This window comes from Polyergus mexicanus, unplaced genomic scaffold (assembly GCF_030449975.1).
Source record: "Polyergus mexicanus isolate NDT 795.1 unplaced genomic scaffold, iyPolMexi1.0 SCAF_16, whole genome shotgun sequence".
NCBI lineage: Eukaryota > Metazoa > Arthropoda > Insecta > Hymenoptera > Formicidae > Polyergus > Polyergus mexicanus.
In genome coordinates this window covers 3235247-3256055 of record NW_027223336.1, presented here as the reverse complement: position 1 = coordinate 3256055, position 20809 = coordinate 3235247, and the positions used below count along the sequence as shown (strand labels likewise).

General features: G+C 38.0%; 1 protein-coding gene and 1 long non-coding RNA gene across 7 annotated transcripts in view; one reads left to right on the top strand and one right to left on the bottom strand.

Moving 5' to 3' along the window:
- The window catches only part of Mef2 (myocyte enhancer factor 2), a 69025-nt gene that overhangs the window by 22480 nt on the left and 25736 nt on the right, over positions 1–20809 (bottom strand). Inside the window, exon 1 of one of the 6 annotated variants that reach the window (XM_070309050.1) lies at positions 2188–3138. The exons of 4 other annotated variants lie outside the window; for them this stretch is intronic. The gene's annotated coding sequence lies outside the window, so the exon portion shown is untranslated. Of the gene's footprint in view, positions 1–1507; positions 3139–20809 lie in introns of those variants that run through there. One more of the 6 variants, XM_070309048.1, reaches the window with a different exon arrangement.
- LOC138940290 (uncharacterized) lies at positions 2603–9884 on the top strand. The gene is made up of 3 exons (XR_011447973.1): positions 2603–2977; positions 4141–4229; positions 7705–9884. It is a non-coding gene; the product is annotated as an uncharacterized lncRNA (long non-coding RNA).

The following is a 20809-nucleotide window of genomic DNA, read 5'->3' as shown; positions in this document are numbered from 1 at the left end:
ACAAAATTTCATTTTTTTATGAATTTCATAGCGATAAAACGGCAAAATTAGTGTAATTAAATTTTTCTTCATCAGTGGAAATTTGATAAGATACTAAAAGATTCCAGCGAATGTTTGTTAACATATATATATATATATATATATATAAAATAGCTGTTATACGAGATGATAACAATTATTGTTTCGAATTTTGGAAAAGTTATAACTGAAAAAGTTGCCGCAATTGACTTTTCAAACAAAATTCGCATTCTTAAGATAAAAAAATATTGATTTTTTTAAATAGAAATGTGGAGAATCCGATGGATGGGATCCATTATTTCCACGAATTTTCAGAAATGTCAGACTTTTATATTTTTTTGTGTATTACGTCTATCATTAATCTCCTTATCCCGGTTATAAATTATGTAATATGTAAATTTCATGTAATCCCTCCTCCGCTTAACGCGCGCTCTGGCTATAAATTAGATAAAGAAATTATACTACTGTACATCAAATGTATATGTGGGTATGTAAACAATGTAATTACCGAACACAAGTTTCTCAGACAAGTCTTATCAGCATAGTATTAATTCCAGTTCGAAAATGATTAATCGTATCGAAAATACAGTTATGAAAAATAATTTTGTTTTATCTCTATAAAAATTTATCGTTTTCCAAATCACTTTTATATTTTACAAATTACACTATCAAAAATAATATGAATAAATATGACATCCTGGGGGAGGATTACATCTTCATCATCGGGATTATATCTTCATTCGGATGAGATTATTGGTCAGAAAATGTCAGATCGTGATAAATCTAATTGGGAATATAATTATGAAATTACGACATTTTTGAACAAGACAACTGCGGATGTCGAATTAGGAGCAGAATATCGAAGGTATTAAATTAAGAGGACGATATGATTAGATTATTCGCGATTATACTATTCAGCGTCGTCACAAATTACCATTGATTCCACGACGGTTCTCTTCAACTTTAATACACAGTCGAAATCTTGTAAGAAGACGAGTCTTTGTTGCGGGAGGAGCGTAAAGTTTTAATATTTTATTTTCCAAATTAATATAATATTTTCCAAATAATACGCTACGTATGATAAGTTTTAGAGACGCAGAATAAAAAGTGCGTTTGTGCGCGCCAAGAATGAAAAGATTACCGATCCGCGAACAATCGTCTCGAATCAGATATCCTCGTGAATTTTCTACGTCTTGGCTGGTCTAGGTTTTCGCGAGAAGATCGCAGAGACCGCCGAGAAGAATATCGAGACCTGGACAGCGTCCAAGAAGACTAACGCATACCTAACGAACAGGGATAATGGGGAGGAGGGGAGAGGAAGGAGGAGAAGTCTCGACTCGGAGATTCACCGTGACCGAAAGAGTGTTTCCTCCCACCCGCATACCTCTCTCATTCTCTCTCTCTCTCTCTCTCTCTCTCTCTTTTGCCAATCCCTCTTACATATTTCTTTTCTCCTCGTCGGCCGCGCTACTGCGTTTGGTAAACTCACCGGGTCGAGCAGCCTACTACTGGATCATCAGCGGGGCATGTCGACGACGGCAGAGTGAGGTCGACTCGAGTCCCTTTCTTGAGCCGCGTATCGATCGATCTCACCCCGCGTGAGCGTCAACGGGAGCGAGGCCGAGCGAGCGGACGATCCTCGGGATCGGCGCCGCGATCGCGATCTCGCTCGAGGCCGTCGACGGCGACGAAGGACAACGGACGAAGAAGGCGCGCGCGGCACTGACGACGAGATTTACGCGCGCAAACGCCGGCGATGGATGCAAGATATCGTCGTCGTCGTCGTCGTCGTCGTCGTAGTAGACGCGCGTATCGCGATCCCTCTCTTTTCCTTTCTCTCTCTTTCTCTCTATTACAACGTTCCGCCGTTCTCCAGAACGACGTCAATGGTCCCGCGCGCGCGATCGATATCACCCCACACCACGATACACCCCCGCTCTTGTACACGGAGGCAGAGAAAGAGAGAGGGATGGAGAAAGGAGACGGAGAGGGAGAGAGAGAGATGCGAGATCGCGAGACGGCGCGATCGTTTGCCGATCAAAACAAAACTCGCCGCTGCTCTTTCTTCTCCTCCACCTCTTCGCCAGATGCGGATTCTCGCACACTAATTCGCGCCGTTGCTGCTGATACCGCTGCTGTAACGACGACGATCAACCAACAGGCACTCACGGTTCTTTCTCCCGTCGACGTGTGTCTCGCGTGTCTCTCTATCGGCCTTTTTTCTCTTTGGCGCACTCTCTCGGATCCTCTTCCTCCTCCTCTTCGCGCGTTTATATGCTTGCGTTGTACGCGACGATCATCGGCGACTGATAATTGCCAGTCGACGATTCTCCGGCTTGCGTATCGATGAAAAATGAAAAAAGGATCTATCGCGATGGATCGCGCTAACTTTTTTGCAATCGAGTCCCTTGTATCTTTCTCTCTTTCTTCACGCCTCGCGTGAAGATCGATCACATTGGCGAAAAGAGCGTACAATTATTTATAGGGACGTACGGGTTTAATAACGGTCGTGGCGACGTGAATTATTCTTAGGTCGTGTCGTGCGTACTTCGCACGCACGCGTGCGTGATCGCACTCGCTCCGTTCGTGGCGCGCGCCGTTAGATAGGTTAGTTAGCTTTTATCCGCGACGTGTGTATATCGCGGTGACTAGATAAAGTTGACTAGAGATGCACACAGCAGGAGCGCGCGAGCGTCTTTCTCAAAATATACTTTTCACGCGTGGCAACAACGACGACGATGACGATGACGGCAGCGAACAAGAGAGGCGAAGACGGAGACTCCGACGGTGTAACACGCGCGGACGGCACTGCTTCTCCTCTATCTACGCTGCCAGAGCGTATTCAAATTTAGACACGCGTCGTCTCTCCGCGACGGCGGGTGCTGCCCTGGCGCACGTACGTCGCGCGTATATACGATGATGCGCGACACGACGACAGCGGCGGCAGTAGCCTCTTGCGGTAAGCTTGCCGTGAGGACGGTTAAAAAACCGGGGCGGTCGCGCGCGCTTCGACCAGTTCGCCCCGAGTTCGCGGTCGAGCCTGAAATAAAGATTTGAGGAAGTCGGGCTGAGAACCGAGCGAGAGGAGTGTGTACGTGCGTATATACGTGCGAGCGAGACGGACGGAGGAGCGCGGCGCGGGAGTAAAAAAAGAGGGAAAGAGAGGTAGAGCGATACGAGGAACGGCGTCAACGAGCGAGAGGGGGAAACGAGTCGCCGCGGCTGGCAATCGTGTACCAGTCGGTCCACCTCACCTCTGAAATTCGCCTCGGTGAGGCGAGATACGTCGCCGCGGCGCGCCCGCTCATTGGTCGATAACGTCGCGGACGTCAGCCGTCGATCGGCCAATCGCGTCGCTTGTCGCGCGCGCCACCTCGCATCGTCCGTCGCTACTTCGTCTCTAGACTCGGAGACGCATCTCTGTAATCGCGTCTCCCTCGCACTCGCGGCTAACCGTATCCCCGTCGTATTATTCCGCGGCGCGCCGTCGCGTGTCCTCGCAGCTGATCGGTGCGCGCGACGCGTGCGCGACGTGACCGTTTCTCACTCGCGTTGGCAAACGGGATGCTGTTGCTCCGAACGACAATACGGCCCGCAACACGCTCGTAAAAATTGGATGCGCGTCATTTTTTGACACAATCTTGCCAGTTTCTTTAATTTTTTTTATGGACATTACGCTTGACTTTATCCATAATTCTTATATATAATAGATAAAATAGAGAATTATGAAAAAAAAATTCATATAAATGTTTGATATTAATGTCTATAGTTTTTTCAAGATTTTATTATGCGTAAATTTCTGCCGCGACAAATGACAAATGTAAGAATTAACTGAGAAACTTGCTTTTTGAAAAGTAAATACTACAGAGAATCTCCTCAAGTTTTCGTTAATAATAAATTATGTTACGATAATATATTATATGAAATAAATAAAATTAAATATTTTCTTATGATCCATATCATCATCATCTTGTATATGAAATTACGATTCAGCCATATATGCTTATGTAATACAAACTACTATACTTAAATTATGTAATTAGATATAATTAAAATTACAATATTTTGTAATTCTACCTTGTTGTTTGACAACGATAAAAAAAAATCCGACATTTTTAATAGATCTTTGAGAAGGCTTCGTAGAGATGATAAAAAACATGAACGCTAGCGTAGACAAATGAGGAGAAATCAAACACACAAGACTCAAGTCGGTACGTAGTAAATAATCTGCGATTTTCCAGGCAATCATCTCTGAATGTAATTTGTAACGTACCTTCGCAACGTACAACGTCAAACGATGATTAAATTCATGGCGTAGTATATTTCTCGGCAGATACGCGTGGCAAAGAGCAAAAGAATCTGATCGCGGCTGGAAGATCACTTCACATATCGCGAAAAAGAAGCGATTACGAAACGAGGAATTAACAACGAAGATTACGAGAATCGCTCGTAACGACAGGGAGAGAAAAAATACGGGATTGCCTCTCGTCCATGAAGTTCTGCTTGCGTATGTGTGCGTGAGTCGCGTGTGCGAGAGAGAAAGAGAGAGAGACTGATAGAGAAGGCAATGACGACGAATGCACTTGGACGCGTGCATTGGCGTCAGTCGATGCGCGCGATTCGGCCGGCGATAGGCCGGCGTGTTTACGCAAAAGTGGCATCTTTACGCCTTATTAATATTTCGCCCGCTAGAAATATAACGGCGGCACGGTTCAAGAATCGACTTACGTTTTATACGTAGTCGCCGCGCGCCGTTACAAAGTGTATACGCCCGAGTCGAGACGAAAATAACAATTGTGCTATAGACTGACCGACCGCGTCGGCAAACTAAACTCATACATCGCGTGCGCGTTATGCAGGTGTACGATTCTATTTAAGGCATTATCCACGCGTCCGATTTCCGCGTAAACTTTTTGTCGCGCGTATTATTATTATTTTTTTTTCTTCTTCTTCTTCCTTTTTCTTCGTTCAGCGAAAAACATATCTGCGACATTTCCTTCGAGATCGGATCGCTTATTCGGGAAGAAGCTTGAGGATATACGTCATAATAATTTGAATAACTCAATTTTCCGATTCAAGTTTGCAAGTGCGTAAAACATCCACGTTCGAGGAGTACAAAGTATAAATAAGAAAATTTCATTTCCTGTTTTTCGCTTTAACTAAATTTTAATCTGCAGAATGCAAAGATTAAATGCTATAAAGACGAGGATCAATATCTCAAAAATTCTCCTGATGTAATCAATCATCTGCAGAATGTATACACATATAAAGAATACATAATTCATCTAAAAGACGAATGATCTTTCCATTTTTAGCTTCAACTACATACTGTTAAAAGACATCCTTAAAAGATAGAAAAATAAAATCAAACGGCGAGAAAATAATTAAATATTAGTCACATGTCAGTTGAGGAGAAGGGATAAACGCTATTTAAAATCGCTCGTTGACAGAGTCTTTTCGAGAAGCTTGGATCGACATTTAAAACCAACGTCCCGATTTCCATCTGAAATTGTCGCGATGCGCTAAGATGATATCGAGTATCGCGGTTATACGTCAGTCGAGTCGCCGACACTCGCGGTCCATCCATCGAGGGTAGACGGCCGATGATAAAATAACAATCTGTATGAGAGAGAAATCTGCCCTGACAAACATATCAAAATACCCACACGCGTACCTTTCCGCAGCCACATTTTACGATACGCCATTAATATCTCGGAATTGGCTTCGCGAGTAGCCAAGATTGCATTTTCCTCCTTTTTCTTCATTAGAATAAAAAACGAATCCGAGAGAAGAGACGTACGCTGTATACTAGGATTCTTTATTAAGTAATGAAATACGTAAACTTTCTTGTGTACAAAGATATGTTTTATCGTATAATTTAGCGATGATACGAGTTATGTAAAATGACTTATTTGGATCTCAAAAAATCATGACACGCACCTACTTTGACGATGAGATTAATTCAAGTCGATCGTAAGCATAGCATGCGTTCGACAAACTTGATTTAGGCAACTCGCGTGCACAACTGTTGCATTCTCTACCCTGGATTGTACGATACAATAAGACGGAGATTCATAGAGAAAAAAAGAAGAAAGAGAGGGGGAGACGCGCGCGTCGCATTCGTATATCGAATATTGTGTCGACGTAAAAAGCTCGCGCGATGCCTGTCGATATTTAACGAATTATCGCCAACAGCACGGGGGTAAATATAAATCTACTCCAGGTCGGATCGTAATACATTATGCATGAGCTGCAATGTAGCTGTCCCCCTACAGGAGATTGGACAACCTAACCCGTCGAGAGAGAGAGAGAGAGAGGAGGCGAGTGCTCAATATGTCCTGACCTATCGATCTCGTGCCGAGAGCGGGCGCGAGAAGACACGAGAAACGGAAGACGGATTATTAATAATTAATAAGCCCTAAAATGGATTCGCGGTCGACGATGATCGCTCGTGCCCAGAAACAATATACGTTCACACAGAGAGATACGCAACGCGATGCCGTGCGCTGCGTAGAAGATAATCGGGTTGCTAGATTGATGCAGGGTTGGGAACGTTACTCTATAAAAGTAACGCGTTACCGTTACCGTTATTTTTTGTAAAAAGTAACTCGTTACCGTTACTCGTTACTGATCTTAAAAAGTATCGCGTTACCGTTACCGTTACTTGGAAAGTAACGATTCGTTTTACTTTTCCGTTATGTTTCTGTCTTTCGTAATGCTAAAATAAGCTATTAGATTTATTAAAATTATTTAATAATCAATATTAAATGTAATAATCTACGTTACAATTAAAAACTCTAAATTAGTCTCTATATATAGCAAGCGTTTTTTATATTAAATTTATTTAATGATTCTAATTTTTTATATTAATACCTTCACTTTTTAATACACTTATCATTACAGGAATTTAAATTGTAATTTATAAATTTCAATTTTGTCGAAATTTTTTATCAAACATTGTTTTTAAATATTGATTAGAGAAATATTGATATTATTAAGAGTGCATCCTAATATTTACTGTCAGTATTGTAAAATCTATAATTTACGTTACTATAGATTTTTCAGTACTGGCAGTGACTATCAGAATGCAGCCTATGATAGAAGGCCACAAAATATTTTTCAAAAAATACATCTATCGAATAGATATAAGATAATAAAGAACCAAAAAATAACGATAAAAGTAACGGTTAATTCGTTACCGTAAAGTAACGAAAGTAACGAAAAAAAGTAACGATCGTTACCGAAAAAAAAGTAACCGTAACGATAACGACGTTACAAGTAACGCGTTACTTCCCAACCCTGGGTTGACGTTATACGTTCGCTAAATGATACTTTGGCTTGTGAACTTAATCAGTTTCCAACTAGCGAGACATAATTAAAATTCATTCGATAGTTAATTATTTCGATTAACCGCTTTAGTCCGCGAAATAAACGTATTTTTATCACATCTTATTCCGAGTAATATCGAGCTGTAAAATTATTTATATTTTATTAAAATACAGCAAAAATATTACTCAGGAGCAATTTATTTTTCTCTGTCTTAATCTTTATTCGGCTTATGTCTTGTCATCTTTCATCGATATGAAAATATCTTAATAAACATACTGTAAATTATTAACATTCAGGATATTTACATCAACATATTTGATTATTGTAGTACTCATTTGATATTTTAATATTTTCCAGATTTAAGAAATTTAATCATGATGCAAAAATTCACGGTGCAATAGCCAGGATCCAACAAACAAAAGCAAAAAGCTCATATATCATACTCGCTCCCGTACTCGTACGGCGTATAAAATATCGAAAAATATCAGCAGTCCGCTGATGCTCCAACGAACAGGGATATTTAATTAAGCGATATATAAGTTATGCGTGTGGCTGCCATGCAAGAGATGGAACGAATCAACGTGCCAGATGGATCGATTGCGTACGTACATTATAATGACAATTTCGGGAAAGAAAATATATCTATCCATTCAGTTGGAAATGACAAATTAAGAGCGAAGCATGGATAATAGACGAGTATTATAACTCGGTTATCAAGCGCGTTCGAGAAGAGCCATGTGAAAAGTAACGTCGCTTTTGCTCCGTCAGTCGACCGATATAGATTTCGATCGACGATTCTTTCTCAGATTTGACGAAGCGCGCGACTGACATTATATTATTTTAAGTGAATATTACTATTTTGATATGTTTGCGCGCGCATGACCGAGATTAGGCGGAAAAAAGCAACTATATCTCAATATATATATACTATTTATTCGAAAATTTCAAAAGCTTAAAATTATTCCTCGCGATCGATTTATCGCCACACTTTGAATACACACCCATCTACTGCGATCCGCGAATAATTTTAATTCGATAAGATAAACTTTCTTGAAAATTCACCGACAGATTTTCTCGTCGCCTGTCACCACTGAATTTCTTTCAAATGCATAATCGAGATATAGAAATAGGGTTCAAATCTCGTTATATAGTATAATAATATAATATAAGGTAAAATAAGCTATAATATTTAAATTATAACATTTATCATTTCTTTTTAAATATCACTTATATTATTTATGAATGATGCGATGCACAAGTAGCTATACTTAAATATAATATTAACAAGATTCATGAATATAAAACACAAATTTTGCACTAGAAGATTTATATAGGATTACATTGTGTATGCACATATTATATTACGTATTGTATATATCATAACTTTGCTTATTTTACTTTATAATCCATTTTATTTAGAGTTGGTGTTTCGGTTTTTAAAAAAAATTAATACCCTCCATATCCGTTAACTATTTATTTTATCTTCGTTACGGCAGACTTTTTGAATAAAAAGCGCTTGTAATTATTCTTTAATTTTTATTCTTCTTGATTTTTGTTTTTTTTTTTTTGCTCACCGTTAAGTATCTTTTAATAAATCCTTCCTTTTTTACGCTACCTCTCTTTTTCTTTCGTTTCGAATGTAATACGAGCCGCTTTTCGGTGTTAAAACGCCCACGTAAAGAGAGCCGAGAAAGTGGGCAAAGAGGGAACTCTGGCGGATACAGAAACAGAAGGCCAGAAAAGGGAAAGGACGAAGAAAAAAAAAGGGGGACACGGGGATGGAAAAGAGAAAGCGTAGAAAACGGGTGGAGATGATGGACGCGGATACCTTAGCACTGTAAAAGGGACGCCTGGGGCCCTCGTGATCTTCTTTTGCTCGACGGTGCGAAGGAAAAACAATGAACGTAACAAATACCTTCCGACCGGCGGGATCGATAACAATATCGGGGCGATATGGTATAGTAGCATCCCTCTCGCTAGTCCCTCCTCCCGTATCTAACGCCTCCCCCCCCCCCTCTCACTCTTTTCTCTTTTACACACACACACACACGCATATCTCATTTTCTCTTTCTTTCTTTCTCTCATCGCTGAACTCGCAGCACCAACCAATAGTAGCAATGATATTAAATTTTTCAAGAAAATCTAGGAAAGTCCATCTTCATTATCGGATGAACCGCGCTTAACCGTGTGACCTGGTCGATCGAGCGCCGAATCGAAAATAGCAGCGCATTGAAAATGATGGAGAGCGAGACAGTTCGCGAAACGAAAATAGACGTTGGACAACGGGGTTGTCGAAATTCAAGCTGCAAAACAATTATTCTTTATGCGAGCTAACGCCACTTCCATCGCACCAAATCGATCGACGTGCAGACCTGCAGATTAGCGATCCATCGTGTGACGTTATCAATTACGTTCATGATTCGGTAAAATAATTCATCATCTTGATTATACGACTTATTGACAGATATGTAGATAGATTCTTTATGCATTTCAAATACGTCTCAAATGCTTCTCGCGAGCTGTAATAATTAATTTTATCTCCAATAATAAAATCTTGAATCGTTAGTTTCAATTGTATTTAATCGACAATTGTCCTGAGTTTGATCAAAATTAATTAGCTCATAGATATAAATCGTATTTTTAGATTTTTTGAATTCCTTTCTGATTAAAACTTAAAAAAAAAAAAACTTCTCACAATGAATTATACGTAATATTTCTTAAAATATTAATGTGTCTAAATCTGAAAAATAAGGTTTCAGATTTCTATTCTAACATACGTCACATTTATAAAATAAATGAAATAAAAATTTGCTTGTATATTACCATGAGAAAATCTTTAATCTGTCCAGATGTGGAATTTTATTTTGTCTGTTAGATTTTTTGTTAATTAACATTTTCATGATAGCTATCTTAAAACGAAGAAGAGATTTGTAATTAATGAGAGATAGCGGTAAAGCATTTAGGAGAAATTAAATTAAATTCTACTCTCTTTTTCTTTGAAAAGAATATATGGGAAAAGTCAATATCAATCATTAATTTAAATATTGAGATACAAATTAAGAAGCGCATTAAATCTAATATTGAAAAAAATTAATCTTATAAAGATAATTCTCCGATAATTAATTATATTGTGTACTCGAAGAGAAAAGATTTCTATGCTAAACATACAAAAATAGATATATGATTGATATATGTTTAATTCAGCAATTTCAATACTTAATTCAAACACTAGCCTATTCGAATATATCACGAGTACCTGATGTATTTCAAAGTTTAGTTGTATCTTTAATGGAAAATCTCACTCGCGGATAACTCAGTGGAACGCGTAATTTTTAAACAGCAGAGCAACGGAATCGTCGCCAACCACGAGATATTTCTAAAAAGACATTTCGAAGGAAAAAGATTATAAGTGTAACATAAGAATAATTATTGAAATCTGTAGAGAAAAAGAAGAGGAAACAGAGAGACAGAGAAAGAAAGAAGAACGGATGTAGCAGGTGCGATATGTATAAAATATCATGACACTTCACATTATATTACTCTGTGCATTCAATCAAATCGACGATTAACAACATTCGTTGATTAGCAAAATTGCGGAGCGAAGCAATTTTATCGATTTTGAGTTTATAAAAGTAGATGTGGAATCACATATATCAGAAAGTTTACCTCATTGAGAAATAATTCATGTAATTACATTTCTTATACATTTTTTCTAAAAATAAGACTATTACATATTATAGGGGAATAATTTTACTTTTAATCCTATATTTCTTTACAAAAACAAATGTAATCCATCGTGAGAAAAGAAAAATTGTTTTCTCTCTTTCTTTAGCTCGGTGAAAAAATTATTTAGAGGAAACAACTCTGGAACTTGTCTATTTTATTATTACTCTGGTGACGTAAATAAAAAAAAAAAAATAATTATGTCTGTGCATAATAAAAATTTTTTTTACTAATTTGATATTATATTTCCTCAATAAAGATTTAATTGGATACGTTTTGTTCCACAAATTTCGACATTAAGTAAATATTGTTACGAGATTAATGTCATATAAGAAAATCATTTGTCGAGCGATTCGAACAGCTCGCCGGAAAAGGCTCGCGCTCTAGATTGGGTACCAAAGCTCTCCTTCCGGAGAAGCAAAGAAACCTCGACTTCCCATGGAAGAAGTAGACTTCGAAGGCTCGTTCGCGCCGAACGAAAATACCAGGTGGCGACCATACTTCGTATTACCCGTCCGAGCAACAGAGCAACAACACTAACGAACGACTCTATCTTTCCCTCTCTCTGCGCAACACACTCCAACTCAAGACAGGCGTCTGTTGCCATATACCGGATATCCGCTCACCCTGCCTGCCCGTCGTCTCGAGTCGGGTCTCTAAGGGACATCTTGCTCCTGCGAGGAGCAATGGCTGAGAGGGAACTCGCCGAGGGTAACGAAGAGAGTTTTAACGAAACGATATATACGGTACGTGGGCGGAATGTTCACATATTGTCGGTAACGCGAGAACGTGTCACGTGTGTTAAAGCTAGCGCGTCTGCCTACGTTTAACCCTTCACTGCGTTTTACTGCGATAGCACGCAGTAGATACTGATGCGAATCAAAGAGTGATCGATTTTCTCGATTAATTTCCATCCCATTGTGCCGTTGCGATGAAAATAGAAGCGACAGACGCGCTACTCAACATAAATATACGTATAACATAGATATTCGTAAATAATCACGTACAAGAAAGCCTCAAACAGAGCGCAGACAATATTAATCACGGGTCGTAGAAGAGGAAAATATTTTGAAAATTTGTTTTCTCCGAATAGCCTCTTAATATTTCTTTTTCTGTTTCGCGCAAGTATAAACTTACGCAAAACAATATGTATGCTGTTTCTCGGCTTTACTTTAGTAACTCTAATGATATTTCGATGTGAAAGGTATGGCAGGCATGAAGTCATATAGCGAATCAACCGGGGAACGAGAAAAATTGCGATACAGAACAAGGTAACGACTATAAATGACCTGACCTTATGCATAGAGTGTGTATGAATTACTACTGTATATCAACGATTAACACGTAAAGATGAATAGGAATTAATATCTTTTGACGAGAATAAAAACGGATTTCGTTCATTTTTCGTGAATTTTCTGTGGTCAATTTTCCGGATAATCATGTTTCATTCGCGTAATATGATTCATTTTGCATTTATTTGAATTTTGCTTTTTATTCGTAACAAAAACGTGACACATTTAAATAATCAACATGGTGAATGTATAGCAAATGCAAATGCAAATGAAAAAAAAAAAAAAAAAAAAAAAAAAAAAAAAAAAAAAAACCAGAAACATTAATGTATACTCAACGCAGAAATATATGACACATGAATAATAAAAGGATAGCGTGATTTAGTAAACAGGTGGTCTAATTATATGCTTTGTCTATATGGTTGTTTGACATTTCAATAGATGGATTAATTTCAAATTATCAAGATAAATGTAACATGATTATTAGAGTATTTCAAATACGCACTTCTTTATTAATAATTATCATTAACGGGAAGATATTAATAAAATAAAAGTTCGTTGTCAAAGTATTAATTAAATCAGAGAGTCGCCAATAACTCGCTGAATATCAATCCATTGATTGAGAAATGAGGAACTTCAGAATACGCGCGCTGTATCTTTCATGTAAGATAGCAAAACAGATTATTGTAATAAGACAAAAAATGGTTCGGCCATATAATTTTATATATCTAATTCAATTTAAAGGAGAGCAATGTTATTAGAGAGCGATTTATCTATAAATAGCAAATTTATTTTTAGCTTCAGGATAATCTAAGCATTCGCCGATTTTTCATTTTTCAGAAAAATCTGCAAAAGCAAGAATTTTACATCAAATCGAGAAATATAAAATTTTCAATCAAAATGCGAAAACATATATTTTTTTCAATATCGACGGATGGGAGGAACTAATGAATCTTTTAAGAAGCGCGCATCTTTCGAATCTTAATATAGATCGTCTAAGATGTCGGCCCAAGTCCCATCTCTGTCCCCAATCCCTCAGAACTCCTCGTTTCGCAAGCGTCTTTGAATCTTCTCGAACGCGGATCGCGACGAGAGGTTCTCCTCAGGGTCTCGGCAAAAGCGCGCCGGCCATTCGGCCGCGTCGGCACGCATTTGGCACTTGGTCAAAAGAAAAGGAGCAAGACCGGGCGGAGTTTCGTCGACGGGGACGAGGAGATCGGTCTCGGTCGCGGCGCGCGCGCGTGCATGCGATCACTAAAAGTCGAATCCGCTGAAACGTGATTTACGACGATACAGCTATCAGTCACGGAGTAACGAGCGACGGAGGAGGGGGGGGGGGAAACAAGTCGCGAGAAAATGTCGCGAAAAAAAACGAAAAAAATCAAACGAGACGATTTATTATTGAATCTGACTCGCGTTATTGATCGCGCACCGAGTATCTAGCAAATTCACGCGAGCATATAAATAGCACCGGATGGATTTTCGAGTCATCACTCTTCATTTTGCACGCGCACGGAACTCGAAAACTCTGTCACATATACACCTCTCGTGCATTTAACGGCGCGCGATGTCAACGAAACGCATCAGATTCAATTAAGCGTGATATCACTTCGCCGACAAACCGGTCTGACTCGCGGTTCATTGTTCATATGTAGCGTTTGTAGCCGGGTGATGTAAAATTTCATAGAAATACCGCTGATGCCGGATATATTTCCGTTGCGAGCGAAAAATCTCCGATCAACATCATAAATTATTAAGAGATTAATCGATTTTTCTACGATTTTAATCCACGCGAGATAACTATATTTGAAGTATGTGCTTGTCTCAAAGAAATATTAATGCGTCTCAAGAGCATTACAGCAAATTCTACAGCAAAGTAGCTTAAAAACAATCTCTCTGAAAAGCAACTAATTAGCAATGTTTATCCGTATTGTATGTGTCTTTGTATATAAATGCAAAATTCCATATCATTCGCGAAAACATATATATATATATATATATATAAATATGATATAAAATAAATTTTTTTAATAGCATCAATTCATAAAATATAAAAAATTATTAACAAGAAATTTAAAATATTATACGAATGACAAATCTGTATAGAAGATAAATTGTTAGAGTAGAGCAAGAAGTATTAAAAAAAAAAAAAAAAAAAAAAAACTAACTTGAAAACACTAGCGTAAGTCGAGCAATAAATATAAATGGGTTATAATAATATAAGGAAACCGAGATAAAAATCTTTACATCAAATAAATATATCAAAATATCATATTATAACGAAATATTTTGCGGAGTTACAAAAATTTGATTGACATCTCAGATACTGATCACCGTATTATAAAGATAATTTAACATAAGATGATATCAATTTCTCTCTCTCTCACACATACATACACACACATAAACGCATATCTAATATTTTTATGAGAGAGAGAGAGAGAGAGAGAGAGAGAGAACTAACGAAAAGTTAACAAGATGCGTGTTACGTGGAAACTCTATTATTACATCGAAATTAATTTACCTAATTCGATTATACGGGTATAATAATAAGCAATTGATTATAGTTAACGAAACGCGATGGAGCACCGAGGCGTGTAAAATACGCATGAAGGGTATACTTTGGTGCAGTGTCTATGCATGGCGTGCAATAGCACGCTGTAAAATAAAAAAAAAAAAAAAAAGGTAAACCAGGAATAAGTTGTACGCCCACCAACCGCGTTTTTTTCTGCATTATTGGCTTGTAAAGGAGAGAGAAAGAGCTAGGTTCAGATAGAATCCAGTCAAGGTGACTGCGGTAAGAATTTATCGATACTATCCACACTCGCTGATCTATGATCAAAGCGAGGTCGTCACGAAAAAATAGCGAGAATGATATAATATCTCTTTATAATAATTACCATATTAATCCGTAAACAATCTCATGAAAATATAGTTAATGTTTCAATTTAAAAGAATTTGTGTGTGTGCGTGGAGAAAAAGCAGACATTAATGAAGAAAACGAAGAAGAAGTTAGGAAATTTATTTCATTTTTAAGAGAAAGATCGGCATAAAAATGATAGCTGTCATTAATTTATAAAACTTTGCAAAATATTCGTGGATCATTTGCCAAAAATAATACGTAGCGATCTCTTCTTTCCACGTAGGCAGATTCCGTAAATAATTCTCCAATCAAAAATACATACAACGGTTCTCATATCAGAATAAATAATTTGGTGTATTGAATAATGTAAAGTATTTTCTTATTAAAATTTAATTTTCTGTAAATATTTGTAAATTAATGAGCAGTATAACACACACATCACGGTTGCTAATAAGTAATATTGGAAAAGTTTCGAGATATCTATATACGTATAAATATTTTAGAAAAATATTTATCTCTCTCTCTCTCTCACTTCTGAAAGAAAAGAAACAAGAAGTTACAAGATAAGTAATTTTCCAATTCTAATAAATTTTATTGTTAGAAATTGTTGCTGAAATTTCTCTGTCCTTCGACATTCCCTTTCAATTCTCCTGATTTTATTCAATTCTCATGATCAGATTGACCCCAATTAACTATTAAAATATTATAAAATACGAATATATTTGCGATATTAAACTACGCAGGAAACATTAGATTAAATTCGCATGCCGATTTCCGGTCTGTAGAAATTGGAAATTGAATTAAGGATTGCATAATGATAATATGAGAAATTTCTATTAGCGCTCCAGAGAGCTCTTTGTGTTCCGGTTGAAATTACTTGGAAGTAAATTAAATTAAACGATCGCGCCGCGCGCATGTTCGCAGCAAATATGGACCTGTAAATTTGCAAATTCATCTGGATCGCAAGCTAATGAATTTGCAAGCTTCAGAATTCTATGGCTTTCGATCTCTCGCGATTGAATCTGAGACAGATATTCCTTTAAATTAATCTGATAATTTATTCCGCCTATTCGTAGTAATATTATATACATAGAAATTATTTTTCTTTAAAAAATTATCTGAAAGAACTTGTACTTTTTTCACATAATGGCCACATTAAGTCGTCCACTTCGCCTGTGATACCACAGTGGCGTGTCTGTGACACCAGATTTATAGATCCCTCGGGATAAATCGAAGGCTACGATGTCATTAAAAACGACACGCGTAAAGAAAGTTTTGACTACAAGTGCATTATTTTCGCATCGAGAGAAACAAAGTTGGGTTTGTTAACTATCAAAGAAAGCAAAGAGTAAGACATCTCGCGATTGGATGCAGCACCCGAGACCAATACATCTATCGAGCACGACGACGAAGCCCTCTACGCGAAACTTCAACGAGCTAGTTCCACTTCATCACAGCTTCCGAGAACTAATGTCGAAACTACGTAGCGATGAAGCAGCGATTCCGCGACATCACAAGTCGGAGGATAGTAGCTAGTGTTGCGACGTAATTCGCTATGGCGAACAAAGATGAAGAAGGAAAGAGGTAGAAAGGAACAGCCATCAATCTTGGATTGAAGTCGACTCCGGATCCGCAGAGCCGGTCAGACTCGATCCTTGTTGATCGTCCTGTCGGATAGACTAAAGCGCGTGCAATGCTCACATGAAAGCGACTAAAAGTGCGAACGGCAGATCGCAAGACATGCCGTTACAATTTTGGCGCGAGAAAGAGAATAATCACATCGGTGAGTAATATGATAGAGTACACAATGACACGAGAGAGAGAGAGAGAGAGCAAGAGAGGACGAACAAGAGGTGGATGGAGAATGCGAGCTAGCGTATATTAACAAACCGCGGGAAAAGACACCAAAAATAATTCCCGCGCGCGAAGAAATAAATCCGTGGATACCGGGGATGCGCAGGGCGAGAAGAGGCGACGGCGACGCGGCAAAGAGAGGCAGGGTGGTGCCTAAAAGAAGGTTGAGACCGAGTGGGTTCTGGGTAGCAGCGGCAAGCTGAATTAGTAAACCGCCATCGGAAGCGCGAGAGCGGGTGTATATTATAAGAGGCACGGCGAGACGATCGCCGCGGGTAGTCGCAAAAGTGCCGCGGGCTCGGTTTTCGATCAAAGTGTCGCGGTTTCTTCTCTTCGGGATAAAGAAAGATCGAGAGAAGGAGGGGGAGAAGAAGAGACGAGGGAAGAATGAGACGTTCTCTCCGAGAAAGTAATCGAAGCCTTCGCGCTCGCGACGAGGATGTCACGCGGAAACCACGAGGGCGCCGATACCGACGACGACGAGGACGACCGGTGGACGATGACGACGCTGCCCCGAGACGAAGACGGGTATCGCAGAGAACGCGAGACCGCGACGCGTCGTCGTCGGCGACGACGATGAGGACGAAGAAGAAGCAAAGCGGGCAGCTGCTCAGCAGCAGCAGTAGCAGCAGCGGCACACAGGCAGGACTTACCTCTGCTGTTTTTAGAACTCCACTCCCAGAACTGCCGCGGGCCGAGCCGAGCCAAAACCAAAATACCACCGATATAGTAGCGCCCCTTTTCGCCGTAAGAGGGTGGAGGGACGCGACGAGAAGAAGAGATGGAGAGTGTGTATGTGTACGTGCGTATGCGCGTGTGCGCGTGCATGAGTGATCTTGGTGTGAGGGCAAGAACGGTCCACCTCTCTTCCAACGACACCCAACCAACGGCGCCAACTTCGACGATGGCGACGACGAAGACGATGGCTAACCTAAGCTAACGAGCAAGACAATCGCGTGAACGAAGACGAAGACGACGACCGTGAAGACGCGGCAACAACCACGAGGAAGACGATGGTCGCGCCATAATGGCGGCTACTCGTTGTGATCGAGAGATCAAGGAATGAAATCGATATAACCTCGGTGAGTTCACCTTTCGATGTTACAGATACAGAAGGATGTGTCTTTTACGCTTGCATTTTCAACAGTTGGGAAATTAAGAATGGAATAGATACACAATTTGCAAGATTCACTTTTAGCGATTAAATGGATTTAATAAATTATAGACTGAATTTTAAATGTGAGCGATGAAAAAAAAAAAAACAAATTGCAATCAATTGTAAATAATTCAAGAGTTTGAAACAATTAAAAAAAGTTAATAATCTTCGCTTTTAGTATAAACTGCTGTCTAAAACTCTAGTCACATTCAAATATATCTTCGTGTATCTATAGCATCGAAATTTCAACTCATCGACATCATATTAATTTCATTTTTTCTAAGGAATTTATAGGAGGAATGGCAAATAGAAGCATAAGGGGATGAATTGATAGTGGCAAGATTAGATAATTATATATCATCACAATAATACGGTTTGTTTGTCAAATTCTAAAAAAAAAAAGAAATCATTTTTCATAACTCTCATAATGTTGAATATAATTCTGGCTTTTAAAATATCACAATTTTGAATTTGATGTTAAAATTATAAAAAAGGTATTGTATTTTACCATACTACGGCACATAATACTTTACAAAAGTTGTGTCTTTTTTTTTCTATTTAATATTAAATGTATCGCGTTAGAATTCACAGAAAGAATTTTAAGATAAAGATTAATAAGATTTTGATTTAATATTAGACCCGTAACGTCACAGAAAAACAATAAGTAATTATCTACCCTGCAGCTGCTATATAAGAATTTGCCATATAAGATCGAAATCGTATTAAACGTAAACAAATTACAAAAGTGATTATTCTTTCTCTTGAATTCTTCGTTGAATTGTGTAAATAAAATATTTATCGCGCCAAATATCATAAAGCTTCAAAGGACATCGCAGAACTGTCTGTTTCCCTCCGTTGGATCCTAATTTTTTAATTATTCCTACGTACCTTCATTAATTCGCACACGTAATATTTAACAGGTAATATGCAATATAATTCGCATTTAATTCGACATTATAAATTTTTCCCGATAACACGGGAGTCAGCGATAATGCGCAATTTTTTTTTTTTTTAAAGAACGACGTTAGCGTGTTTTTTGTATGTTATATCTTCTCGCGATGTAGCATTGTACCGCGAAGATCCGCAAAATCGGTGTATTAGCGATCCAGAAATCTCGATTGCGGCCTCGACCGAATCGATGGGGAGTTCGGATTGTTTAATCAGGTGCCGCGCAAAATTCCAGAGTGCGTTTCCAACCAGTTTTCTTCACAACATATCAGTGAATACATTCTTTGGCGTTAATCGTTTCCTGTCTGGATAATTTTCATTAAAATCGCGCGCACTGTGTCATACAAGAGCAAAACGTTTCTTATGCAAAAATTGGGAATATAATGATTTCCGTTTTATATATATATTAAAAAAAAAAAAAAAAAAAAAAAAAAAAAAAAAAAAAAATCGAAATTGTATAAAATCGAAAAGAAAATAAACATTCTATGAAATTATATTCGTTGGATGTGCTTCTTTCAAAGCTCCGAAAGAGAATCACGCGGGAACCATTTCCGCCAGTTCCAAGAAAGAAAACTTCGAGAGAGAGAATATATAATGGCATTTTGACGGCATGGAACGTGACGCGAAAATGACGTCATGTCACCCATTAATGGCATCACTTTCCGCGTCGATTAGTAATATGCGCTTGTTGAGCAATACAATGCATTGGGAGTGACGGTCGAAAAAAATCCTGCAAAAATTATAAATTTAATTCATCGCATTTTACGTTGGAATGTCAGCAATTTTTCGTAAAATATGAAAAAAAGCAAATCTACTCAATAACATAGAATATATACGCGTTTTTTCCAGAGTCGTAATTCTTGTAATGGCACATTTTAGAATTTTCTATCTAATTTTCTATCGTTTGCTTAAAATATTCTTGTGCTCCCCGTATAAAGCTTCCTCATTATTTGTATATCCTATAAATATTTACACATTAAGCTTGATTATTGTTCCAAATCTTATTATTTATGAATAAACTCTAAATAGAAGGAATTTAATAATGTATTAGAAAGATAACATGTGTATCGCGAATTTCTATTATATTTTATCTACCAATCGGCAATCTGTCAATTTATATCGTTCAAGAGATTTTACATTTAATCATCATCGTGAATCATTAACTTCTCGTAATCGCATTAGCATAAAAAAAAAGCTCGAGGAGCTTTGTCTACGATACAATCATCGCGATATTTAAATTCTTCAAATGAATCCTATCATGAATCCTATAAATTCTGTAATAGTTTTCTCTCTCTCTCTCTCTCTCTGAAAACTATTTTCCCTTAATGTAAATTTGATAAAAGACCAACACTCGTCGCAGCATTTTAATTTTTAACATTAAATATCTTGTCAATTAGCTGTCAAATTGAAATTCTGTTAAAACGTCGGCCGTATCTTATCTTAAAAAAGTGATAATTTATGATATTTTGCGAAAATTCATAAGAATCAACTTTTATCAAATAATATTCTATTAATAAGATACTCGATAATAAATAACTAATCGGTAATATATTTTATAAATCCGGGACCATTCTGCATAAATACATTGGTGATTGCGTGAGAACCGATTGGAAGCGAGCGCGAATAACG